Source organism: Homalodisca vitripennis, chromosome X (genome assembly GCF_021130785.1).
Source record: "Homalodisca vitripennis isolate AUS2020 chromosome X, UT_GWSS_2.1, whole genome shotgun sequence".
In the NCBI taxonomy this organism is placed as follows: domain Eukaryota; kingdom Metazoa; phylum Arthropoda; class Insecta; order Hemiptera; family Cicadellidae; genus Homalodisca; species Homalodisca vitripennis.
Genome location: NC_060215.1, coordinates 31,063,908 through 31,085,370, shown reverse-complemented (window position 1 = coordinate 31,085,370; position 21,463 = coordinate 31,063,908). Strand labels below are relative to the sequence as shown.

Sequence of the window (21,463 nt, the reverse complement as noted above, 5' to 3'; positions counted from 1 at the left end):
CCTCACGTACTTTACGACCTTATCGTCAGTTGTAGAACTATGGACGTGTCTCATTTTATAGATATAATTAATAGCTACGCATCCAAACGCTTTTTTTAGTGTTTTCAATATTTGTATAAGTAATTTACAACAATATATCTAACTTTATTGTATTTTGATGTTTAAATATTCAAAAAGTATACAGCGTGTCTATGCATATTAATTAAATCGTTGAAATGAGCCATCTCCCATAACGCTACGATAGGAAATAAGAGGTTCAAAATTGTTCACGTGTGAAAAACTTAGGGACATTTTATTACAGCCGGCTCTTAAGAAAATATTCACAATCTATTAGTCTGCAGAAACAGATAAGCGATACAAATTTTTAGATTTATTTTTAAGGATATGTCCGTGGACGCACTTTATGTGATTTACCACTAAGCGATTTCAGTATTTTTTACCGTGCGCATTTTCCTGCCGATCATATGAAATCAGTTACAGATTTTCTTGATCAAACCAAGGAACGTTAGGCTGGTGCAACGTGATTGCAACACGATTTGCATTGCATAATTTGAAAATATGACACGGCAGGGTTTAGGTACAAAACGAATCGGCAAGTTTAATTGACACAAACCACTGTAGTGCGGATAACGCCACGTGAAAATGAATGACGGATTCCGTCCTGGAAAACAACTAACGTATCAGTTCACAGTTTTCAAAGCACATATCAGTTACATTAGTGCACGTGGGTTTCCTCGTTCGGGAATTTTAATTTGTAAAAATCAACATCCTTTGTTCAGAATAAATGTAATTATTAGTCTTACGGTCCACACAAAGGATTAAATATCGATCCTTCTACGTATTCAAAATCTTAAGTTTTATATGGTGTGCTTTGTTGAAACAGGAGTCACCACACCCTTGAAAGAACGTTTTGTTCATGGACTATTTCAAATAACAATTAGTCTGTATGGACTCTTATGCGCTGAACTAATGTTTTCAGGTCGGTTATTACCTTCCAGAACACCCCAGTTGTATACTATTAAAATATATTATAAAGTTTCTATAGTGATAGGACTACGTCATTTTAAATAAAGACTGTAGGCTTCAAAAATCATAGTAATATTAGGTAAATAATTCAAACAACCTTAGAAGTAATTGGTTCATTAAAATGACTTTGAACTATTTTCTGGTTAGCAATCAACTTAGTTTTTATATCTCCCAAAGGGCACCGGACGTCATCATGAACAAAACGGAAATCCATTCTGTACAGAATGTGTAGTATCTGCGTAAAACTCATGCCTGAAAGTGCCATTAATCAAGGTGGTGTGATTGGCTTTCAGTGACATTTGAAAACATAGACCTTTCAGATACATTTATAAGGACCGGAAAATATAAACATTGCTTGATTATTCCACGAGGAGTGGCAGGAATGTGAGGCAGCATTGTGATACGTCTTATAATCACATACAAAGAAAAACGTTGGAGATAAAACAATAATCCACATTATACACACAAATGATGAATGGAGGCAAACATCATTGCATAATGTTTTTGCAATTTATAAATTTTAATTTCCTTTAAACAATTGAATAAAAGTATCATTTTTAAATTTATACTTAATAAAGAATCCCTAATTTATAAATGAATAAAACGATGTAATTTCCTGAATCTATAACTCATGAACGAGTGTGTACTGTAAAAAGTTCACATCTCCACCTTCCGCAGTTTTTATTTCGACCTTATCACAAAACTGCTCGATTTTCATACTCATTCTGCCTTCAATTTAGTTATATTAAAATGGTTATGAGTTTAAAATTAAAATGTTGGCAACTAAAATTCGATTTCAACACCTTGGACATCCGACATTGGATCCGAACCATTCAGGTGCCGGCTACGAACGTACCTAGAGGAATCAGGTATACCCGAAACCCTCAGATCAAATTTATGTAGACAAACCTTTATATAAGTGAGGGCGGAACCTGACCAAACTCCTTGAACTACAGTAGCACGCAGGTGAAGTACTGTTATCAGCATTTATTACCGTCGATGACGAAAGTAGGCTATAATTGTGATGAGTACAGCGACAACACTAGTCTGTCTTAGTGTAAGTCAAGTGCAAACGAGTGTTGAATCAAGTGAAAAGGTAAAGATAAATTTAACTTTACCGCAAGGGCGGCCAAGGTAACTGGCACGTGGGGCACATTCGGTCACCGAATGCACGACCGCTTCACACTGCCTTTTAACGTTGTCGGTAACAGGTTACTTATTCTACATCTGTCAATCAGACTACTTTTTGGCACCCAGTCCGTTTCTGCTTATTTGTAAGGCATGGCTCTTAAAAAATCGTTGAAATGTGCCCAATGTCCACTCCCATCATGCTTGGCACAGCTCTGACAATATGTGGAAATTTTAGACAATGTCACAAACCAACACATAGTTATGTGGAAAATGGTAGACATGACATTGAAATTATTTTCCTACTAGTCAACAGGAAATACAAAAGATAGTTTGCTTGGGCGGTGTTTTTTCAGATCTTTGTAAGAATAACAGGTTTGTAAGTTCGTCAACATTGTAATGCTGAAAAAATGTTTTTAAATGAATAGTATTGGCAGACAATATTTGGTTCTATACGTATAACCAAATGGGGTTTTATAGGGCTTCAACCAAGATGTCATATATACAGGGTTTTAAGAAGGTTTGCACTAATTTCATGTTTATATGAACATTTTTGCGTTTTTTTTGAACCTATTACCATTTAATGAAGTCGTACCAACCTCTAGCGAAATTCTCTTTATATATCGTCAGACTAACCTGACTTACTAGTAACGAATTTAACCCAACAAGTACGGTAGTAAGCGGCGAAACACTGCTTTAATCGCTAAGCACAATGTGGCACGCGTAAACGAAACACTATTATTGTACACCCTCCAATTACCGGTACATCTGTAAAACCAGATACTCAAGGTTGTTCGAAAGTCATGGGAGGGCTTCACTATTTTCTTGGCACTTTAAACATCAACATAAAGCCTAAAAATACTTTATGGTCCACCAGTGACACTTCGCCCACTAACGGAATTAGCGAAAAATGTCCGTGGAAAATCTTTAACGTAAGGATAGGTGAAGTCGAGGCCAGAGGTTCATTTTGTAATTTAAAATTTCTTAACTTACATAAAAAAAAATAAAAACAGACAAATGTAAATTTTTACGCCGAATAGATAAAAAAGTTGAAATTTTTTGATGATTTAATATTAACTCAAGTGACTTACCCAGGTGTGTTCGAAATGTTCCGAAATAGAATTTTTATGGTGTAAAACCGACCTGCAAAATTCAATACAAAACCGATCTCATTAACCTTGAATTTACCAAGTATACACTATTCCACTTGTAATCTATGTGAGTTATCAAACATATTTATGGGAACAAATTTCTAAGAAACCTTAGACTTTAGGTATAGCCTCATTAGTTTGACGTTCGACTCCACTATCGGTTTAACCTTTCTTGTTAAAGCCAATATGTAAAAGCCACAAGGGGATTACGTCAAATGGTTTCGATAGCTAACTATCAATTCTTCTTTGGAAATTCACTATTCAACACATATATTTCAAAGAACTCATGTGAGGGGAGGAGCTAGTGTTGCTCAAGCAACGGGGTCCGGAGATGTGGCGCGGGGGGGGCAAGGTATAACAAAGCCTCTGCCTATTAGCTATGTACGCTTTGTCAGATCCGCCATCTTGGAACTGAAGAAAGAATAAACTACGTCTTGGTAAATCTTTTCCTTTTGCATCAAATCTACTGCGTTTTGACAAACTTGTAGAGTTAAGTGAAATTTGACACTGTTCTTCATTAATTAAAGTTATTTTAAATATAATTATTGTACATAACGAAATCGAAATTAAAATTGTATATTTTTTATAAATTATAAAATGTTACGTCTTCATTTCATAACAAGATTAAATTTATACTGGAAGTTATGGTTTGTATCTTAGGCGTTGTATAACACAGATTTTAATTTTCAAAGAGAATGTAATTTTTATATGGCAACTTGAGAGGCGACAGTTATATTCATGACGTGACATTTATGAAATATGTACTTTGCTGGGTAAAGTTTTGTATTAAAGAATTGAGTTACAGATCTTTAAGATACCTTTCCTTAAGAGAGAAAAAAACAGAAACAAATTTTCGTCCACCAAGGAACAGTTTTAGCAATGAGATAGTTTTTCGATATTACTTATTAGTTTTCGGAAAGAGGTCTACAGGAAAAAGGCTTATAAAACAATGTTACAGTAGATCCACGTATTTGTAAGCTGACTGATGTTTTTGAATTATAATTATATATATAAAATTTAATACTCAATTTTCAATTATGCAACATGTGCAATATCAAAGTAATCTTTAATATTCACTAACGCATGTGATGGATTAGCACCGTTCAAATAACCGCTATCATTGTATTTATTCCTAGAACTGAAACACAAATACCAGATATCGACACGCGTCACAGATCAATTTAAACGCATCGCACTGTACTGTGGTTTCTTAAAACGTTTTCCAACAATATCAACTTGTTATGAGTAATCCAACGCACTTACGTTGTGATTGTTATTTAATTGTAGTGCCACTATGGCATTTATTTCTCTGCCAGAATTAAATCTTTTTGTCACACCGAATATGTTAATTCTAATAAAATTTAACTTTTACCTAACTCTAAGTGGTACTATTGCAGATAATGAAATGTAAGGGATTCGTCTTGAAATGTAACAAGCAACCGTTCATTAATATTTCAAGACGCTCAAATATCTAAGAAACGGCAGTTCATGGTTAATTTATCTATTAATTAACAATTACTAGTTAATTACTAATTAATAAGTATTAGCAGAATATGGCCTGAAACCCTGCTGGTGCTGTTGTTGCTGGTTCTTGGAATTATATTTTATTTTATCTTAATTTCCACTGTCACTGTATTTACTTATTAGATGTCTCCAACCTTGACCCCCACTCACAACGTTTTGGAAAAGGAAATATCTTCTAAAACATTTTGTTGTGATGGATTAAAAATTATTACAAGGCATGTGATAATAACTATTATCAATTATTACTATAAATTAGACCGTACAAATTATAGCGCGGGAGAAAGCTTACGGTAGGTAGGCGGTAGCTGTGGTGTGTAGCTCTAGGCCATATGGTATAGCACTTAACAAGTTAAAATACTTGTTATTGTTTCCATAACGTAAACGATGACCCGTTACACCAAGGTCATATATATTCGTTATCAGAAAAACACGTATTTATAGTTGAAATTCGTAGTAATTTTACTGGAAAATTACAATGTTTTAGCCTTCGACATCGTTGCAAGATAATATCTTATGTTTTTAATAGGTTTGCCACGTACTGAACTAAATTTAATCCAGAGGAGTACGGAGCGAGAACTGCTCATTTCACTATATTACAATACACTCCTTAATTATATAATATAATTGATAATAGCCACTTACCTACCAGCTTACCAACTTCTGGTAGGCTATAAGTGGCTTCCAAAATATATCTCTTTCCTTGAGTATGATACGCTACTGTACACTGGCTATGAATTAATATAAAGAAAACACAAGTTGTTTTACACCCGCGAGGGTTACTGCTACGACGGTATTATAAATGAATTACCAACAGATGATATTGTATTTTTAATTCAGCCTTACCTAATATATAGTAGTACAACAATATTTTCTGCTACATTATTGATAATTTGTCAAATATAACTAATTTTACCTGAAACGTAACAAATGTAACATAATGTTTGAGAATACGACTCCAGCGGCAATAAATGGAACTACAACACCTAGTGGCCGTTGACAAAACTAAAGTTCCTGTAAGTGACGGGCAGAACCATTTCATATGCCAAAATATTGTTACAAATTTAATGATTCCTTTAGTGGATTGTTAACGAAATACACACTACACGTTAATAACCGTCACGAGTTTTTGTATATGTGTAGCGGAACACTTGCTAGTGCAGTTACTAACAAAACTGTGGGGATTAAATAAAGTTTTATACCAAATTATACTTTAAAACATGTAGGGTATTAAAACCTCTAAATTGAAAATGGTAATTACAGTAAGATGTTAATTGAATATTATTGACATCACTTTTTATAATCAAAGCCACTCACTCACTCCATTTTAAAATGTACTATTTTAAAATAATCAACCCTTTTGTTTTTTTTCTGTTTAAATGCTGATTGTAATTCATCTTTTAGTATTATACAATGGAAATAAGTAAAAATGAAATATTATTCACCTTATATACGTTTGAATTTTCTTTTTGTTCAAACCTGTAATCTACATTACTTTCAAATTTAATTACGCTTAAATTAATTTAACTTATATTACGTCGTTAATGTGACTTGGAGCATGAACTAATGCAGTGTGTCCACGAAATCATGTCACACTTTTAAATAACTTTATTTACAAAATTATACACAGCACAAGGATGTGATTAACATAGGATTGAAGAGTAATTTAAACAGTCAGTGTATCTGAGCTCGACATGAGCACTATGAATCTCTCTCTAGGCGTCCGAGCGAACTTAAACCTCCTCCCATACTTTGATCAGGATTTCTGATTCGATAGCAGCTCTCATTCGTTGCTTGAATTGTTCAATATACGAACTGTATGACGATGCACATTTCCATAAAAGTAAAAGCCTCATCACTAAAAACAATACGGTTTATAAAATTTTGATCCACTCCATTTCAAAAAGAATAATTACAGGAAATTACCGCTTTAAGTTGTCATCAGGCTTCAAACCATGCAATATTGAAGGTCTATAACTATTAAATGTAAGTCTTTTCTTCAACACTTTGCGAACTGTAGACTTGGCGACATTCAACTCACGACCACGTTTCCTCACAGACTTTTTGGACTTATTACAAAACTATTTTGGATGTTGTCTACGGTTTCATCTCCTATTTTTTGTGCAATTATCCGCGTTGTGTCCAACAGTACTGAATTTCCTACATTTACATTTCTTACCTCTTGACAGTTACCTCAGCAAGGCAGAACATACATAATACACGGTGACCAGCCGTGTTCCGCACTGGCCCTTCCACCATCAATACTCCTTGACTTCTGTAATCTGTGCGGCATATTTAGTACTGAGTTTCCTACATTTACATTTCTTACCTCTTGACAGTTACCTCAGCAAGGCAGAACATACATAATACACGGTGACCAGCCGTGTTCCGCACTGGCCCTTCCACCATCAATACTCCGTGACTTCTGTAATCTGTGCGGCATATTTAGTACTGAGTTTCCTACATTTACATTCTTACCTCTTGACAGTTACCTCAGCAAGGCAGAACATACATAATACACGGTGACCAGCCGTGTTCCGCACTGGCCCTTCCACCATCAATACTCCTTGACTTCTGTAATCTGTGCGGCATATTTAGTACTGAGTTTCCTACATTTACATTTCTTACCTCTTGACAGTTACCTCAGCAAGGCAGAACATACATAATACACGGTGACCAGCCGTGTTCCGCACTGGCCCTTCCACCATCAATACTCCGTGACTTCTGTAATCTGTGCGGCATATTTAGTACTGAGTTTCCTCCATTTACATTTCTTACCTCTTGACAGTTACCTCAGCAAGGCAAAACATACATAATACACAGTGACCAGCCGTGTTCCGCACTGGCCCTTCCACCATCAATACTCCGTGACTTCTGTAATCTGTGCGGCATATTTAGTACTGAGTTTCCTCCATTTACATTTCTTACCTCTTGACAGTTACCTCAGCAAGGCAGAACATACATAATACACGGTGACCAGCCGTGTTCCGCACTGGCCCTTCTACCATCAATACTCCTTGACTTCTGTAATCTGTGCGGCATATTTAGTACTGAGTTTCCTACATTTACATTTCTTACCTCTTGACAGTTACCTCAGCAAGGCAGAACATACATAATACACGGTGACCAGCCGTGTTCCGCACTGGCCCTTCCACCATCAATACTCCTTGACTTCTGTAATCTGTGCGGCATATTTAGTACTGAGTTTCCTACATTTACATTTCTTACCTCTTGACAGTTACCTCAGCAAGGCAGAACATACATAATACACGGTGACCAGCCGTGTTCCGCACTGGCCCTTCCACCATCAATACTCCGTGACTTCTGTAATCTGTGCGGCATATTTAGTACTGAGTTTCCTACATTTACATTTCTTACCTCTTGACAGTTAACTATTTTACAAAACTTAAATATTAGGGGTGGGAAGAGCTTTATTTGTAATAACAGCAGAGTGTTATCCTTAAATTAACCATCATATAAAAACAATTTCGTTTTTAGATTTTTATGCCAATAACATTTTAATTTCTTGATCAGAATAGGCTGCTCGGGTGTTTTGCACCTATGTGACTAGGCAGCAATAACAACAAACACCCTCGGTCAGGGCTGATCAGGCTTGAGTAGAGAATGAAATCCGACTTCCTCTTCGAGATTCTATCCGAAGATATCACTACATTAAAACTAGATTGTGTCTACAGTTTAGTAACTAAAAAAATTATAAAGTATCAAACTACATAACTGTATTTATATTTAGAATAATGCAAAGAAAAAATACAACTTTCCTTGATTTATAATAATACAATATATATTCTATATTTTTCTAAATATATCAATAATAAATAATAATAATCATCCAATTTCAAATTCCTAGTACTCACAAACTTATACATGATATATAAAATGAAACAACAATAAGACAAAATAAACCAAAAGTTACTTTATGTTATTTATTCACTCCAGATAGTCTTTTCTAAATTAGGCATACAATATTTTAACAATACATATTTGAGACTTCTTTATCTAAAGTTGAATCATTTTTCAAAATGTACATCCAAACTTCGTTCCATTTTCCAACAGATCTTTCAATTGACTTAATAATATTGTACATCTATAATTCTAAGATGTTTTATTGTATACTTATTTGAGTTTCAATCTATTGAACTACAACTTTCGTAAACTTATACATCATCAACAGTATTATTGTTATATTATTTAATTCTGCTTGTACTAATCCTTGAACACTACTCTAGGATTGCGTGTATTATCACGGACACACCTAAACCACCCTATGGGGTTCAAAATTAATCACTCAAGCGAGTGGGTAGGAGTGGCGGGGAAGTGGGTGCAATTTTGTGATAACCCAGACTACCGCCGCTCCAGGCTCCATAGTTATAACGTATACACAAGTATAATCTCGGATCGTACACTAACTCGTTATGAAACCTTAACACAGGAAAGATGCATTGCATAAAATAACTTATATTGCAAAACATGACAATATTATAGGTTTGTAATTAAATAAATACATTTGTTTGTAATTGTACTACATACACAAGTAAATCTGACAGTTTTGTTTTTATTAATTTAAGCAAAATACGTCGTGGTTTTGTTACAGTATTCAGCTATTGTTGTTACATTTCTTATTAAGAAAAACACCACGGTTTGCTATCCTACAAATGGATCTCAAATCTCAACCCTAATATTTGGCAGCCAACTTAATAAGCTGCTTTGTGCGCTGTTAGTGGCCAGTGTCTATTGATACATTTGGTATTCTGAATCTTTGGGAGTTATACCACTTGAAAAGTTTAACTTTCCCATCTCTTTATAAACCCCTTGCCATAACAGTTAAGTAAGGGTATATCAAAGCGAGGTTCCGGACCTGGCAGAGGTAGACTCTCTTTCTTGCCAGTGAGTCTACCTCCTCGTTTCCTATGATGCCTTCATGGCCTGGTACCCACACCAGCTCTACCTGATTATATTTGCCAGTTCCTCTAGCATTTGGTGACAACTAAACACCAACTTTGAATCAACTTAACTCATAGTTTCTTAAACGTGCCGGGCCTTTTTTGATAGTCTACACTAAATCACTCAAACTTTTCTGTAGGTTTGTATACATTCTAATATTTGATTGTTCTCTCAGGCATTTGTGATCAGAACCTCCAGAATTTTATTGTTACGTCATAGGCATTATATCAAGGCATATTTTCCTGTAATCGCCATCAGAGCGGGAAGGAACCAAGCATGTTGCCGCATTCCGCATTGATAACCAGAGGCATTAGTAGATAAGATAAGATATAAACGTTACCCGACCTTCATTCTTGTAAAACAAGGTAAATTATACTTCTTCCGCCGAATATAATCCTCACCAATAACAATTACAGTGGGATGGTTTCTGAAATAAGACAATACAAGGTTTGTTGTGTGCTAACAAAATATACCCGAACTGTCTCCTTTGTCCATTCACATTCAGTCAACGAAATAAAAACTTTCATTAACCAAAGCTAGAAATTCTATTCCTTGTTTAGGGCACGTAATTGTAAACAAACACTGTGTAATTTGCATTAATAAATGGGCAGATTTGTATTACTGGACAATCAGTAATTCATAACAGATTTCCAAATATGTCCACTCTTTAAGATTTTGAAAGGACAACCACTTTTAAATTTTCAATAACTTACACTTGTCAAAATTAATGAATTAATTTCTCCCTCGTGCGTATATAATATAGTAGAGAACATGTATAATGTATGTAATGGCAAAAAATCGAACTTGGGGTGTCAGTGGAAATGACCCTTTTGAAATTCCGAGGTAAAATGTAGTTTTTTGAACATCGTTCATAAGTGCGTGACGCGGTTTAGCAGAGGCCGCGATCAAACATGCATTTTGGGGCAGTCCAATTGGTGAATACCCCCATCGGATTATTCATTTTATTTTTTTTTTTTTAATTTTACATACTAAAATATGTTTTGGTCCAAATATCAAAGTTTTCCAAAACACCTTAACCTGTTTAATAAAATGAAACAAACTTCACATCTCATAAAAAGTTTGGTTGACTTTAAACTCTAGGTAAATTGCAATTCAAACAGTGATAGATACAGATACTTAAATTAAATTCAACGAGTGAGAACAAATTTGTTATCTGTAAATGGTGCCCAGTATTCATGAGCGTTACATTTAATACATTCTGATTTTACCTAAAAAGGTTTTATGTGAAACGATTCCAGTGTTTTTATGAGTTTTCACCATTTTAATTTTGTCTATTAAACACGGCATAAATCGCACGTTCATGAAAATTCTCATTTTTAAAACATTCAATATGAGATTGCATAAAAATATACATAGGGACTACGGTATCTAAGCGATGCCAAAATCAACCAAAATCTTTTAGGTACTGTGGTAGTGACGATACAGTAAATATGCGATGTAAAGTGAGAAAAATTGTACCAGGATAATACTCTTGCTGTCTTCACTAAGTATGAGAGGATATTGACGTTTCCTGTTGGTCCATGTGGTAGTTAGTGTATTGTAGCTGGAGGTCAGTAAGAAAGCAAGGCTGCTGCGTTATTAGGAGGACTTCTCACTCCAGTACACACGCAACTTGTTAAAGCAGTTAAGAAAACGATAACAAAGCCAAATATATCGGTTTAAGGCGTCTGACTGTAAACAAAAGGCAGCTTGTTATAAAAACGCGATGACCGTAACGGACGGAAACGTTTCGACGCAAAAACTCCCAATCGAAAGAGATCAAAATATAATCTTCCCCTACAAAGGTCAAGTTGTTGATGGTGAGAAAATTGAATTTCGGAGAAAATCTAATTGAGGAAGTCCACTCATGTAGCGAGCCGCTGTAATGTGCAATGTCGGTGCGATGAGTGCGAGTGAGCGGAACCTACATCACACATGACGTAACCGCTAAATTGTTTCTCCAGCGTGTGTTGTAGTTGACAATCGATAATTACTTAAGGACGGTAATAACCGAACAAGGCAAATTAGCAGGGATGCTACAGGTCAGGGAAATCAGGGAAGTCAGGGAAAAGTCAGGGGAAAAACAGGACTGGAAATCAGGGAAAAGTCAGGGAATCCGGTCTCAAGTCAGGGAAAAGTCAGGGAATTTCGACGTTGGTCAGGGAAAAATATAAAATCCCTTTACACAAATAAACTCTGTAATTTCTATGTGCTACTAATTACTTATGGTGCGGTGTTCTAAAGTATTTTACTTCTGTGTTGTAAAAGATCATTTAAAGTCAATCTTTTTGTACGTATTAAACTGTGTTCACTTTATTTTTTGCTTTTTTATATTTGCCACCCTGTTAGCCTCAACACCGCTTTTTTCCACCCATTAATTGCCAAAAACCCTGGGGATTGCGTCGAAAAAAGTCAGGGAAAAATGAAAAATTTGGTCTGGAAATCAGGGAAAAGTCAGGGAATTTCATTATTGGACTCCTGTAGCAACCCTGATTAGTGTCTAAGAAAGTAAAATGCCTATTTGGAAATTTAACGTAATATTTTAAGCCGAAATTTACCACAAGCATTATTCCACTAAGTACCGTTCTCGTACTCCAAATCAAGCCGAAATTGAGGGAGCACTTGCTGGCAGGGTGTCTTTACTCAATGTAAGAATGTTTAGCGTACTTGTATTACAATTACACTCTACACTTATTCTCTTAATTGGATTCCTCTGTTTAGGCCGATTTCTGTTATCACTGAATTAATCAAAGATTCTTGTTGTTTTTCACTGTTGACTTTGTCATAACAATCGTAAGATATTCACACTGCCATACAATAATAAATGTATTTGTATTTGTGCGACAAATTTTAGTGACTTAAAAAAAAATAATTAAGAAAATAAATTGCTTTTTCTCACTACTAACAGGAGAATAAATATTATACAATATCACTTAACTTTGTATTAAAATACAATATATTATTTAAGTTCTAATACAACTATTCCACAACGTCTAATACTTCTGGAATGACAACAACTTAGCTTTTAACTAACGTTAAAACTTAGTTTTTCAAACCCATACTTATGTTCAATAGCAAATAACATACCATAATTTGTTTGTTAGATATAAATATCATTAAATTGTAAATTATTTGTGGCATACATTTATGAGGTCTATGGCTAATAAATTACAGTTGACTATTTTAGTTTTAAGAACATGTTATTGTGATCAATACAATAATTGTTATAATAACACGTCTTAAAATCGACAAACCTCTGTGGGCCACGCGGGACTAATTTCGTGTTCGAAAAGTGCACTAAGTTTTATTTTATAAGTCATAAAAATCAATGTGCTTTTGTTTTATGATTATTTTAACCGGTCTGATCGTATTTAATCGTATTGCGCTGTGGTTAAAATTTCCGTAAAAGAAGCTTCACTAGAAGAGAGATTTTATTCGATGGTCTCTTATACCACATTTCTAACACAAAGACAACCAAGCCATTGAATAAAAACAAAGATGATTAGCTGGAAATGTTTGCCTATTATAAAGCATCCGGTCATAAAAATCGATTTGTTGCGCCGCCGGAATCGATCTTTCAATACGATTTAAAGACATTATTTCTTATCGTCTAGAGATTGTGAATACCCTATCCCTAAATGCCGAAAATATACTTCTACGTATATTGTCGTTCAAATTCTATGGACTTTCACGTTTATATCTGCTCTACAGTGCACTCTGTTATTTCGGGAATGAATATATTTTTTGCGAATTATAACGTCAAAACGTTGTGTACCATTTCGTCAATCAGAACTGTGGAATGTGTCACTCAACATAATCAGGAATACTGGATTAGCGCAAGTTTCTTTGAGGTTTAATCAAGAATTGTCTGCTGTAGAATCGGGGGGCAGCTGCATATTAAGGGGTGGGCGCCCCCCTCCCCCCAAACATATGAGAGAAATTGTAAAGGCCCCATCGCCCAAAATTAAATCTTCAATACGGGGTTTTGTGGCTCTTCTAGATGAAAGTGTATTGCGTTATTAATAAGAAGAATCGATAAAGTAAATCAAACCATTTACGAATTTGAATTAATTATTGTATTTATATGTGTTTCCTGGCAGTGTAAAATATTAAAATATAATAATATAATAAATATAAATAATATTTCAGAAAATAATGGTATGATACAATACAATAATATAAAATTAGTATTTAATGTTTAATAAAATGAAGTGACGAATGTTATTTGTTGATTACATAGAACACAAAGAATTAATATGGCGCTGCGTATATTAACGCGGTATTGCGTTTCTGGGTTTGATGTAAAAGAATAAGTGAATAATCAAATTGTAGAATTCCTGCTGCAATCAACTTGCAATTGAAATAGAAAACATATGTGGAATTGTTTAGTAATTGGAATGTTGCAGCACTTATCGAATTGAAACGTATTCAAGGAAAACTCAAACACTCAATTACTCTTAATTTGATACTGCACAAAGGAACACATTCACAAACAAACTTAAGTGCTTGTGTGACCTGATTTCAGAACGGATTTATATTCAGGTTTTCTATAACACTTTACTCTATTAAGTCGAATCTTTTAACACTTAAGGAAACATCTATTATCCAATACTTTCAACAATATTATTGTAGACATTTTTGATACATTGCATATAGTTGCTAAATGTAAGGAAGAAGTTCAAAGAAGAAAACTTAATTTGTCACAACTTGAAAAATGTAATAATTGTTATTTTTTTGTCTACATATATGTATATTATATAGCGCAATTAATAATTACACAGCTCTAGAAGATAAAGTATTGTTGCATTTTTAAATTTACTTCCAGACATTAAAATTAGTATAACAATCATTAATATACTTGAATATACTATTTTTTTTATTTATTAAATACTAGATTTTTAACCGAAAAATGTGATGAGGCCTAAAACATTATCCTAAAATTTATAAACAAACGTTTTAAATTTATTTTTAAATATCAGATATGTAAAATAATAAATTATCTGATGATTAATCCTCATAATATATAAAGTCGGACAAAAAGAATTTTACAAAAGCAAATGTGCATTGAACAAATGCAAACAATTTACGAGAGATTATGCAAAGAATTATTTAAATGTCAGTAGTTATGGTTTGTTCTATCCTCTATATTCCTTAATTAAGTAAAATCAATATAAAATATTTTTTTAATTTTAATTTTATTTGCAAAATGATAACAAAACAGTGTTTCGGTTGTAAAGATTTCTATAAAAACGTTTATTTTTTCGGTAAACCACGTGAAGTGGTTCTGTTACAATACAAATTGTAACTTAATCCTCTCTCAATCTAAGATGGATGGTCGGAAATAATCTTAGCGTTAACGAGTTTGTTGAAGTCAATAAGATATACTTCATTGTTTTGTGACGACTTTGGTAAAATGTACGTTGTAAAAAGTACATTATGCGACAGTGAATCAGCTTTGAGAAGGTATTTTTAAACGAGAAAATTTTTAATACGGGACTCAAATTACATCAATTGAATGTCTATGTTTAAAAACTAACGTTATCCGCATTTAAGCGATTTCGAACGCCAACAACACTTTCTGTTTTATAGAAACGCGGGACCCCCCTTTATTTATCCTTGTGGTTATGCCCCCCCCCCCCCTAGTTACAGCCATGGGACTAAGGATGCCCTTCTTTGTGTTCAATGTTTCATGTGTATCTCATTCAGGAGGGAGTTATAATAAATAATGAGCTAAGTGTTTTATAGAGCTAGATGTATTTCTCTATGTTGTAATGTATTAACGGCTATCCACAGAAGAAATACCAAATTTGCATATGCAGAGCAATAATTACTCTGAAATATCGGGTCTAAACAATATTCTGATGTTACAGGGCCAGTAAAAAGTAAAATGTACTGATATTTTTACATAAAACATATTTACAGAACATTTTTACATTTTACAGAAAATTTTTACATAAAAACGGACGGCTGCTCGGCTTATAAAGTATCCTAGCGCCCATTTATGCTCTCATTAGGTCGGCTTTCACCACGGTAACGCCGCAGTTGGAGGAAAAGCTTTGTTGAAATACTAAACCTTTTTGAACATTTATAAAACAAATCAATAGTTTGCGATTCAACACAAGTTTGATTACTATAATTTTAAACTGTAATCATATCATAATCGCATAAATTCTAGGTTATATGGGCATGTTTAATTAGTCGGTTTCAATGCATTTGGGGGTTCGTTTATATTATTTAGATTGATAATTAACAAAATCATAACATTTTCCAATACGGTGAGAGTTAAATTTACAAATATCCATTATAACTATATCATAGTTAGTAGTAGTTAAAACAATATGCCTTATCTGGATTGTGTTTACACAACTAATTCCTGTTCAGACATTATTTATATTTTTAATTGAAATAGTATATTTTTATCAAGTTTATTTTTAACCGACATTTCATCTATTTGTGGTTTACTGATTCATATTTTTCGTTAAATTAAAGAATTAGATAATTAAGTACACGCAGACCGATAAATCTTAAAATAGAAACAGCAGGTCAAAGTCAATGTCAAATCATTTATCGTTCAAAGACAAAACATGTTATAGAACGTAGTAGTACAATAAACAAAGACGTACGCATTAATTAAACATAAATTTAGAATTTAAACAGACTATTATAGTCTATGAAACATTATTATTATTATTAAATACTCTTCTATTGAGTAATAGCCTTTACAGCACAAATACACTTTAGACATTTTTTTAATGAAGTTGCACTTTCGTAGTCTCTTATTGTTTCAGGAAGGCTGTTGAACAATTTGGGTCCAAGGTACATAATTGATTTGAAATTCACTTCTTACAACTGGTTACATGTATCCGTTTACTTGTAAGTATCCGACGTTCAAATATATCCTGTTTATTTTGTAAACTCCATTTTCCATAGAGAAGCGTCTATCTTCACTCAAAAGGTGTATTTTTCCAGACATGAGTTGCAGTTATTTTAATAATACATCAGGGCACACTGTAATTGACAATTACGACCTCAAAACTTTTTACTAAGAGTAGACAACCATCGAAGGTGAGAACACACTAGGTTGCACTAATTATACTGATACGGTACTGCGTAGCACAACAGGTATGAACTAACGGGTGATAAAAATTTCCGCAACCTTACAAATATTTTACACAAATATTCAGAATTTCAATTTGAAACTAAAAAAAATTAAAGCGATCAACAAAAGTTAATTAATCCATAATGCACACGTTTTAAAATGTTATGACAAGAATTGCATTATTATAACAAATTCGAATTCGTACGTTGAAAATTTCTTACACGATAAGAACGAATGGAATGAACTAAAACTATTGAATTTTGTTATTTCTCTAATAATAATCTACCACAAAGAGAAGGAAGGTTGTCATTTGAAAATGTTCACTTAGTACTTTAACATACGCCAAAGATAGGTCCGACAAAGAATTCCCAAAGAGGGCATTTTTTGAATACTCTGTCTGTACTTTGTTAAGCTCCGCGTTTATGTTTTGGTACTTGACAATTTCCGGACTTGGTCACGGACCATCGGATAACTCATTAGTTACCTACTATGTTATTTACAAGGCCACTGTTTAGTAGTGGAAAGCGTTTCGTTGAGTTTCTCTGCACGCTGAATTACAATAAAATCACTTGAACATAAACAGTACGTCTTGAAGTAGACTTACGTAGATGCTCGCCGGAGTGTAGACTTCACAAACTGTCAGAAACGGTACTTAAACAATTAATTTGTATTTTGGGACGTAGAATTTTGTATGTTCTTTGTTTGATTTTGTATATACAATTTCAAAAAGAAATTTGATCGGCACCATTCTGTGTTAACATGTTTTGTAGTGAATGCATAATATTATCTACAGTACATTCTACAGAATTGTTTGTTTGTATAGTGTGTGTATAGTTTGCTAAGTGATTGTGTTCCGTATTAACCCGAAAGTCTCTTCAGTGACGGTGACACAGCTATCACTTAAGTGTCTGACTGTTTGTTTGTTTAACTGTGCCAAGATCATAAACACGAACTGAGAAGAATGTCTGATATTCTAAGCTCTTCGATGCCCCTTCCCCACTTAGACCTCCACCAAAACTAACAAAGCCGGCGATCGAATACTTTCACGTGGAAATTCCTCTATAGATTTCTGGAAAACTACGTTGTCTGTTTTTACGATACAAAATGCTCTCGCCTCCTCGTTTATTAATAAAGAGCGACTACTCTGAGCTGCAAGCGTATTAAAGCACACATTCCGATAAATCGGGCCGTGGAACTGGAGTTAACACAGTTTAAGAATAAAGTGAAAGAGAAGGATGATAACTCAAGTATTACGCATTCCTACATGCAAAAGGTAATGCACAGTATAGGCAACATTCCACGCGAAACTCTTTTAGCTAATTGCACTGCACTCGTTAAGTACTTTATCCGTAATTTGCACTCGTAATAATTTAAAAAATGCAACATGTAATTCCGGTTGAGTTGTAATGTTAATTAGTAACAGAACAATAAAAATTGCATTAGCCATCTCACGAACAATGTTTTACAGATAGGTCTTAACCCAATATAAAGTTTCTCGTATGGTTCTCATTGTTTTTAACGTCTGTTCACGTACAATTACCTTCAAAAATTATAAAAAGTATCAAATAATGTTTCAGACGTTCAAATCTAAAAAAATTAAACAAACTTTATATAAATATATAAATATAAATATATATATATATAGCATTACACATACGGCCACACCTTGACATTGTGTACCCACATTGCCTAATTATCGTATTTCACAATATTGAATCAGCATCAATTTAAATTTGGACTTTAAAACATTGAAGGAATTTTTCATATATTTAAAAAACCCGTACATTTATTTATAAAGCTTTGGTACTATTATAAACTTTTTTATTTTCCTCTCCGACATATTTCGAGTTCATAAGTAAATCGAGCAAAATTATTACTTCTATATCGTCGTAGTACGATATAGATATATCGTAATGCGATAAATTAAGACGTTCTGTAAGTTCTGTAGAGTTATTAATAAATACAAAACACAGCAATTACATATACATACATTTACACAAACTTATTATAAGAGGCGTTGCATCAGAATCTTTGTCGCGTTGGGACATTTCTTGGCAAGCTGCAGGCGTGTCACACTGCACGTATTAAATCTTCACCGAAAGCTCTGTCTAAATGCGGTCGGTTATACCTATAGATTCAACAGAGCTGTCCTTAGACAAGAACTTGTTATCCATAGGTGTGAAAACTTCGCAAACGTTTATTCGAAAGAGTTTAATTCAACTCGATTTTTTTCCGCGACTTACAATAATTTAGTTAGTGAAAATGTTTTATCCTGTGACCTTTCTGGTGACGGTACGGAGGGAGGTTGTCTCGATACGTCCGGATATGAAAATAATTCAAATGTCAAATATGGAAACTAGTTAGGAACTACTAAGAAAATGAGTGTAATTTTCGTCTGGCCACTCCGTAATCCAATATACCGTTCGAGGAATTATTACATTACTGGATATAATTTAATTGAAAATTTCAGCTGGGACTAATTAAACGCAAAACGTGCGTGTATGTATCGAGTGCCCGGCTCGAGGAAAATAATCGGACATCTCTGAGTGAGGTAAGCAACTGGGTACTTACTGGGGAGCAGAGAAAAGGCCGACGAGTGGAGAGAGTAGAGCGATGAGCTGCGACCGCTGACAGAGACAGAGTGAAGAGCGCGACGACCGAGGAGAGCGCGGACATCAGAGGTCACCTTGACGTTGGCGATCACCGCCCGGCTAGGCTCATAGTCCATTGATAAACAACCACGACTTTCTCCTATCTCCCACTCTCGCTTTCCGAACGGTTTGTTGCCTAACCTCACTTTTAGTGCACTCGAGTAGTGCGCCGTCATTTACTAGCGTGTAGCCTTCCATTCCACACCACCTAGTAGTACGTGCAGATAGAAGCGTCTAGAGGTCTACTGCATTTCGATTCATCGGGGGATTCATCTGACCCATATTTATAAATAACTTGTACCGTATGTAAGGACCAAATCCCGAGGATACCGCCCTATTTATTCAGTCTAATTCTAATAAAACGTAATATTTTGGTGAACAAAACAGATTTTGTAAAGATCACATTATTTGGTCCGAGTCAAGTAGTAAACTTGTTGCCAACCTAACTCTCCAATAAGAGAGAGTCGGATCAGTAAGATCTGAACTTGCCACACGGTTATTAAGTTCCAGAATGACATGTATTAGTGCCATATTATTAGTTAACTTAAAAACATTAATACACAATGGATTTAAAAGGAGCAATGGTTCTGGGATTTTTGCTTATGCAGATCTGCTTAGCAAGGGGATCTTCGGAGTAAAGATTTTAATTTGAAGCTCCAAATGCATGTACTGAATTGAATTAAATGTATTCACATACCCATGAGTAACAATCAGTTGACAATATATATAAAGTGAAAAGTCCCCACAGAGACTATATGATCTGTGAGTGGGGACGAGTACCTTTATCAGTCCGTCAGTATCTTAATTATCCATGAATAACTAACTGTACAGTACTATTACACAAATAACAACTTAAATCTATTACATCTTGATTTGGCTATTAGTTACTGATCGTAACAAACAAACGTTTCAAATCAATCAGTTATGTTGAATCAGAAGGTACACTGATACAGCATTAGGCTGAGTCAGACGCACAATAAAGACAGATCAAAAGACCAACCCCGACATTAATAAGACGCTATGAAATCAATTTAAACACGTGTATTCGAATGTGGGGAACAGCTACGTCTTTCCCAGAATTGATGCCACTTAAAAGGTAAACATGTATAAAAGCTCTTCAGCTCCTTTCCTAATAAAGGGTTATAAAATGACAAAAGCACTTCAGGTAAGTGTTGCTCTTAACTTTCATTTCAAACTCATGAAACTAACTCGCTCGCCACCTTGTAGCAGCAACAGGTAGTCCAAATTTAGAGTGAGAGTCTTCCTGAAACGATTTCACAAACATACTGTCCTAAATTTAAGCATCCAAGTCGTAGAAGATGTTACACTATGCGTCATACTGTCGTGGATATAGTTTTATGTTCGGTTAATAGCCTGTTAACGCCCAATAACTTCCGGATCGTCACCAATAACCCACTTGCCTAACACACTTCATCAGAGATTACACAACTTTTATATCGTCTGTTAAGACTATGACAAATAAAGGGTCTTTTTCGTTTAAGGGCCAGCACAAAAGACCCTAGCTTGCCTATTCAAAACTCAGATCACGCGATGCTTGCCCGCTGCGCAGCGCTTTGCGCTGCTTGCTCTTTTAGAAAAAAAAAACTCGAGCTTGCAAAGTCCAAGCCCAGGTCAACTCACCACGCTTTATTGAACACAAAACTCAGACAGAACTAACGCAGGTTTCATTACAGGCAAAAGATAAGCGGCGCGCGTTTATCACTGATAAGATAAGACGAGTTTATACTAGAAGTAGTACCTGGACTATTGCCCTACGAACTAATAACACCAAAAAAAAAAACGATTAAATGCACTGACAGTCAGGTATAGTATGTTTGTAAGGTTCTGGCCCTTAAACGAAAAAGACCCCAAATAAATTGTTAACCATTTCAAGTATGTATGGGCACCAAGAATATACACAAGAC

General features: G+C 34.5%; 1 protein-coding gene across 3 annotated transcripts in view; it reads right to left on the bottom strand.

The window, feature by feature from the left end:
* Window positions 1–21,463, bottom strand: part of LOC124368880 (fructose-bisphosphate aldolase) — a 73,740-nt gene that overhangs the window by 22,030 nt on the left and 30,247 nt on the right. Inside the window, exon 1 of one of the 3 annotated variants that reach the window (XM_046826368.1) lies at window positions 19,459–19,591. The exons of the other annotated variants lie outside the window; for them this stretch is intronic. The gene's annotated coding sequence lies outside the window, so the exon portion shown is untranslated. Of the gene's footprint in view, window positions 1–19,458; window positions 19,592–21,463 lie in introns of those variants that run through there. 3 annotated transcript variants of the gene reach the window in all.